Source organism: Apodemus sylvaticus, chromosome 16, assembly GCF_947179515.1.
Source record: "Apodemus sylvaticus chromosome 16, mApoSyl1.1, whole genome shotgun sequence".
Lineage (NCBI taxonomy): Eukaryota > Metazoa > Chordata > Mammalia > Rodentia > Muridae > Apodemus > Apodemus sylvaticus.
Window position 1 is genome coordinate 67,554,646 of NC_067487.1, and position 7,649 is coordinate 67,562,294.

The following is a 7,649-nucleotide window of genomic DNA, read 5'->3' on the forward strand; positions in this document are numbered from 1 at the left end:
TAGTACTAGATAACCAATTTAGATAATTTAAAATATCAGAAGAGCAAAGCTGAAAGTGTTGTTTGGGCAGAAGAAATGGCTATACAGAAAGACCATCCAAAACACTCTTGTAGACCTCAAGAGAGTCCAGGAATGTGAGGATTAAATTTCTATATACAAGCCCTTGCTCTTTTATGTACACTTGACAACTCTTTTGAAAGTATAATGGAAAATATTCATTTCCCATTTTAGTAAGATAATAGCTGTCTAGAAATAAAACTAGCACATGGCACATGAGAACTACTGAAGGAGATCATCAGGAAGAGGCTGCTGTGAGGTGCTGAATGCTTCCATAAGTACACGCACCTGCTCAAAGAAAGGTGTTGAGATGCTCTGAACTGACAACTATCATAGGACCATGAGGAAAAACACCACCAGCATTGAAAGGGAGGCCTGCAAACTCACGTTCATACGGAACACAACTACAGAGATGGAGGTAAACTTGGAAAAAAGAAGGGTGGGAAGGCTGGTGTGCCATTGCCAATCACTGTGCTTAATAGAGTAGTTACAACCGTGGGGCGTGGACCTGAGGAGACGGCTCAGTGACGTTAAGAGCACTCATCGCTCTTCCTGAGGATCTTAGATCCAACTCCTGGCCCCCACATGGAGGTTCACAACCATTCGTGACTCCATTTCCAGGGGATCTGATGCCCTCTGCAGGCCTCTAAGCCCACAGCATGCACGTGGTGCACAGACATGCATGCACAGAGAATATGCACACGCTTAAAATAAAAATAATTGAAAAATAACAAAATTAAATTTAAAAATGCACAGGCTACCTATGTTTAAAAGCAGTGGGAGAGAGTGATGCACAAAAGAGGAGCATTTCATATCAGCAAGGGGAAATTGGATTAGTTAGAAATGGGGACAACTGATCATCTATCTGGTGCATGCGTGTTTTCTCTCTCTCTCTCTCTCTCTCTCTCTCTCTCTCTCTCTGTTTAAATTTAAAACTGATCAAATTTTAACCAAAATTCCATGAAGAAAAAAGCATAAATGAAAAAAATCTGTCACACAGAAATGTTTAAATGTGTGCACACACACACACACATCCTCTAGTCTAGGCAGTAGCAAAGGAAATGGGGAAGTGTGGTGGCATCAGAAAGCACTCTCCCATGAATCTCGAGTCATTTTAGGCCAACCTTTCTCTGACTCAGGCACATATTACAAGGGAGGTGCAGCAATACCCAGGACTCCTTGTCTTACTGAGCTCCGTAGGGACCCAGACAAAGCCCTTAGCTCAGCACTGGTACTGTCACCATCCCTTCTCCATGTTCAGGGCAGCATAGGACCCTGTCACCTAGAAGCTTGGGAAAGCACAACACACAGGGAGGAGACTGTGTGCCAGGCTGGGTATTGGGTCTGCAACCACTGATCCGACACACAGGGAGTATCTGAGGAGTCACACACAGTCCCTAACAGAAACTGGGCAGCCTGACAGGATGTCCCCTCCCAGGTCACAGGCTCTCCCTTTGAGCAACTCCTGTGCTCAGAACAATGAAACGTTTTCTTAGAAAAACCTTTCTCTCCCCTGCCATTAAAGGTTTTCTTAACAAACAACGTTTGATGTGTTATTTCTATAGACATACCATCAAAAGCAATGGAAATGGGCTTATCTTTCCCTCAAACATGCTCTGCTGGAGGAGTGAAGAAGGCTTACTTTGTGTCTTTCTGGAGCCAGGAAGACAACAGGTGATGAATAATATGTATACAGTATACATATATACATAGAAAAAATCCAAGACTTACATCCTGACTAAAATGTTGGCATTTGTTTAATAAACTAACAGAAAATTTGCTGAATTTACAAATTAGAGAATAGATTACCTCAATCCATCAAGCACAAGACAAGATAAGCAAAATAGCGAGATGCCTTTTTCCCCACCTGTGTTGACAAGGCCAAGAAGTTCATGATCCTGTATATCGATGAGGACGCAGGGAACTGACTGGCACTCCTGGGCAAGCACACTGTAGAAATGTAAAATATCATTTGGATATGTGGAAAACAGTTTGTCCATAACTACCAAAATTTCAAGTTACACATCCTTGTATGAAGAACTTCATGTGTTCAAAGGTGCCTGTCTGGAAACCACCTAAATATCTAACAATAGCATATGTGTCAGTGAATTCTCAAACATTTACATATACTAAAGCAGAGTCCTTGAAAAGCATTCATTACAGCTGGAGAGACAGCTGAGCAGGAGAAGATTCATCCCACCAAGCATGATGGCCTGGGCTTTCCCTAGAACCCACATCTAGAAAGAGAGAAAAGACCTACCGTGTCAAGTAGTCCTCTGACCATACTTGTGTGCATGCACACCCATGTATGTGCACACATGTGGAGAGAGAGAGAGAGGAGAGAGGTGAGAGAGAGAGGAGAGAGGTGAGAGAGAGAGGAGAGAGAGAGAGAGAGAGGAGAGAGGAGAAAGAGAAGAGAGGGCAGAGAGGTGTGTGAGAGAGAGAGAGAGGAGAGAGGAGAGAGGGCAGAGAGGTGTGTGTGAGAGAGAGAGAGGAGAGAGGAGAGAGGGCAGAGAGGTGTGTGTGTGTGTGTGTGTGTGTGTGTGTGTGTGTGTGTGTGTGAGAGAGAGAGAGAGAGAGAGAGAGAGAGAGAGAGAAGAGAGAGGACAGAGGGGAGAGAGATATATTGATGTTGGTATATTAGATCAGCATGGCGTAAAATAGAAGAACATTTCTAGATGTGTTATGTACCCATGTGTGAATTTAGAACATTCCTGGAAGGAACATTTCCCTTCAATCAAAGTCTAATGCTAGACAAGGACTCCCCTTCACCCATGACCTGTTTAGTTTTCTGAATGTGTTTATGTGGCTATGCATTACCTTTTCCAGGAACTAAATCAGCTTGGCAAGGTATGCAAAGATTTCTGCTTGTGAGAAGGGTAGCCAGATATCACGAGTCCCTGTAACAGCACAGAACAGGAAGTCCACACCACCAATAATGCATAGCAACCAAGAATGCCAGAGTGAAATCTAAGTAAACCAACTAAGAGGACAGAGGAACTTCTTTTGTCCATTTTCCATTGCTGTCACTGAGTGCTATGGCTGGGTATGTCTAAAGAATAAATGGGGTTCCAGGGGTTGGGAAGTCCCAGAGTATGGTGTCCACGGATGAGGGACATCTTACTGTATCCCAGAGTGGTGGAGGGCATCAGATGAGTTGTCTTGCTGTTGTTTTAGTTGGTATTTGTCTTCTATTAAATCCACTATGCTAATTTGAGGAGCCAACCTTCATGGCCTCCTGCATTCTGGATCACATGCCAAAGGCCTTCCCTCTGAATGTGTGACATGAGACTCTGGAGGCCGTCTCAATATGAGTTTTAATGGGGGGGGGCATTTAAAGGGTAGTATCAGGCTGGAACAAGATAAACACCACCAAAGGAAACAACCAGGTAAAGCATAGTGCTTGGAGCGACTGGTTTCTTTTTCATGCCAGTGGCATGGGGAATATCTGGCTAGAAAGAGTCAGTCCCATATACCTGTGAGGTTTCATACCTGTGCATGCAAGTAACTTCAGATGGAAAATACCCAGGGGCTGGAGCAGGGATTGGACCTGTGCTTAACGTGTGCAGCAATTCCTTTATTAACAGTGCAGTGTACACAGTGTAGTAGTCATACACTGTGCACTGTGTTTGTGCACAGAGGAATTAAGAGATTTGACGGCTATGGGGAAGAAATCTGTAGGTTATGTGTGAAGGTCCTACGCCATCTCATAAGAGGAAATTGAACATCCCCAAGAGACAACACCATAATGACCTGATGCGCTGTGTGGCTGTGTGGGCTCAGATGGGCACCTGCTTGGGACATGATGGACCTAGGAGAGGTCCCATGGGAACAACTATGGGCATTAGAACATAAATGAGGAATCAAAATTAATTCTAGCAATGCAGCAACAGATTCTTAACTTTTTGGATTAAAAAAAATAAGATATATACTAAACGTTAAAATAGTCTTTATAATTTACCTTAAGTATTTTTAAGACCAAGTGCCTTTTTTTTTTTCAGGCAAGATTTCCACATATTCTGATTTGGTAGGAAGAAATCAACAGGGAGGTAATTGTTAACAACACCGCCCTCCCCCCCCCCCCCACACACACACAAGACTGATGGTCAGTGAAACTGAGAAAATCTGGTTTGAACCAGCTCTTTCCAGTTCCGCAGCAGGTATTTGCTGTCCTAGAGAGTTATCTAGAAGAGCAGATGGCCCTCAGATAAACTCTCCTGTGAGGAGAAGCACAAATGCAAACTAGCAAATAGCTGGAAAAGATCGAAGAACTAAAGGAGAGCCAGGGGTGGAAGCCAGCCAGGGGGGAAGGTCAGTTGGAAAAACAGTTCCTGCTTGCCTCGGTCACAGCCGTGGCCTGACACCTTCTGCAAAATCACAAACCAGGTTAGGCAACCCATTTTGGCTGTACAGTCAGCTGCCTTGAAGACGGGCACAGAGCTTTGTTTAATCAATAATGAAAAAGAGGACTTTCAGAAGAGCACACACGTCTGCCCGACCTTGGGCTTTTTCTAGTGGCTTAGGAAGGTCAGGAAAAGCTGACAACAGAATCCTGGCCAGCACATTTTAGACCTGGCCTCTTATCTGGGCAGTGCAGAGGGGCGGGTACAGGAACTTGTGACAAGTGACAGAGCAACACCTTATTGTGTGGTCCAGTGACAGTGAAGTTGAGGATACTATGTTGATCCCACTGCATGAGAATAAGACTGTAAGACTCAAGGGAGTCTTAGCTTACCGGAGAGACCCCCTAGGTGGACCACATGGAGACAGGACTGACTCAAGGCAAAAAGAGAGAGGATTTTTATTTATTATCCAGCATGCTGGGGCGCCCTGCACATACAGACAGAATGACATGCACTCCGGGCTGCGCGGGCCTTATACAGTTATGGGGCAGCTGCCATTAGGCACAGCGTGATTGGCAGAACAGTGTTACCTTTAAATTAATTGGTTGATAGGGGATGAGGTAGGTGGCCAACGGACTCTGGGCCTTTCCTAGCTGCAGGGACCACCCTGTGGTCTGAGGACTGTAATTTAGCCTCTCCCTTCTGGGAGGGGGAACACTTGCCCTTCTGGGAGGGGCCAGTGTTCTATGACTTTTTCAAAGTTTCTAAGTTAACCCTTTCACTACTACAAAGTATGAGCCAAATTGGAATCCAGCTTGGTTCTTAATGGGGTACACCCAAGAACTGGCCAAGAATTGCTTCCTAAGTCAAGTTAAAGACAACAGCCCTGAGTCCATTTCTTGGGCCCCTTTTAAGGAGTAAAATCACAAGTGCTTGCAAAGTAGGTTTACAGAAGAGAGTCAATGGGACTACAAGGAAGTACAGAAAAATCTCCCAACACACACACACACACACAAACTCATTTGCCATGCAGTTAAGGAGGTTGACTAGGGAGGGGGAGTAAGGGAGGGTAAGGTTGTTCTCAAAGGTCGTGGTTTGAGGCAGGTCAGGCTCCAGGAAACAGCCTTAAAAACAGCAACTCAGCTCTTCTGGTGATTGGAAACTTACTTTAAACAATATAGCACAATGGTTCCTGCCTTCACCGTGGCAGTGTCCTAGTGATCTGCAAGTTGATGGGATGGAGGGTATCAGGAGTGTCTATCTGGGATGGACCAGGGGAAAGAGGGCCCGGGACAGAGGAGACAAGAAAGCATTGTGGTAGAGCAAAGAGCTGGGACTCAAGATGAGCAATTAAAAATACACAGGCACCTGTAAAATGCAACTTTACTACTTACAATATGGCTTAAAATGTGGGGACTATTTTGTATGTTGGTGACTTTGATTGGCTGGTTCTGTGTATGTGTGTGCATGTACCTGCATGTAGTAGAAGCATGTGTTCCTGTGGGTGTGTGGAAATGTCTGTATAAAGCAGAGATCAATGTCTGATGTCTTCCTCTACTGGAAAACAGGGTCTCATCAGCCAAAATGGCTGACCAACAGGGCCTCATCAGCCAAAATGGCTGACTGACAGGGCCTCATCAGTCAAAATGGCTGACCAACAGGGCCTCATCAGCCAAAATGGCTGACAGACAGGGCCTCATCAGTCAAAATGGCTGACCGACAGGGCCTCATCAGCCAAAATGGCTGACCAATGCATCCCAAGGATAGGTCTGTCTCCACACCTCACATGTATACTGTCATACCCTGCCAGGGTCCACTCTGCATTCTCCTGCGCACTCTGCTTTTCTCCTGTGTACTTTTCTTTTCTTGCACTCTCTTGTTTATACACACTTCTGTGTGTTCCCCTTTCACTCACACACACACACACACACACACACACACACACACACACTCTTCACACACATCTCACACGCACACCACATGCACTCTCCTTTCACCCACACACATACTCTTCACACACACCTCACATTCTCTCTTCACTCACTCTTCACAAGCTCTTCTCATGTTCCTGCATTCGCTCTCTCACTCGCTCTTCACATGCTCTCTACTCGCTCTCTACATGCTCTCTACATGCTCTCTGCATGCTGTCTGCATGCTGTCTGCATGCTGTCTGCATGCTCTCTGCATTCACTCTGCATGCTCTCTACATGCGCTCTGCATTCTCTCTGCATGCTGTCTACATGCTCTCTGCATGCTGTCTACATGCTCTCTGCAGGCTCTCTGCATGCTGTCTACGTGCTCTCTGCATTCTCTCTGCATTCACTCTGCATGCTCTCTGCATTCTCTCTGCATTCTCTCTGCATTCACTCTGCATGCTCTCTGCATGCTCTCTGCATGCTCTCTGCAGTCTTACTACATTCACTCTGCATTCTCTCTGCATTCACTCTGCATGATCTCTGCAGTCTTACTACATTCACTCTGCATTCACTCTGCATGCTCTCTGCATTCTCTCTGCATTCACTCTGCATGCTCTCTACATGCTCTCTGCATTCTCTCTGCATGCTGTCTACATGCTCTCTGCATGCTGTCTACATGCTCTCTGCATTCTCTCTGCATTCTCTCTGCATTCACTCTGCATGCTCTCTGCATTCTCTCTGCATTCACTCTGCACGCTCTCTGCATTCACTCTGCATTCACTCTGCATGCTCTCTACAAGCTCTCTGCATTCACTCTGCATGCTCTCTGCATGCTCTCTGCAGTCTCACTATGTTCACTCTGCATTCTCTCTTGCCTTCTTCTTGCCCCAGTCTTTTATTGATACTCCAAAAGCAGATAAAAAGACAAGCTGGGCAGTGGTGGCGCACACCTGTAATTCCAGCCTTTTAGGAGGCAGAGGCAGGTGGATTTCTGAGTTCAAGGCCAGCCTGCTCTACAGAGTGAGTTCCAGGACAGCCAGGGCTATACAGAGAAACCCTGTCTTGGAAAAAAAACCCAAATCCAAAAAACCAAAAAAGGACATTGTATAATCGTTGCCAAATCAAATTCAAAAGAATAACCAAGTCCCACAAAAAATCAAGAATTACAATTGTTCCCCAAAGTTTCAAGCTTTCCTATTCCCAGGGCTATAGCCAAAATAATAATAATTGCAAACTTATCATTATTTAAACTTTAACTTTAACTATTATACTTCAGAGCTCAGAGCTCCAAGGCCAGCTACTTGCATTTCCTTGTAAAGCTCTAATGATAAAT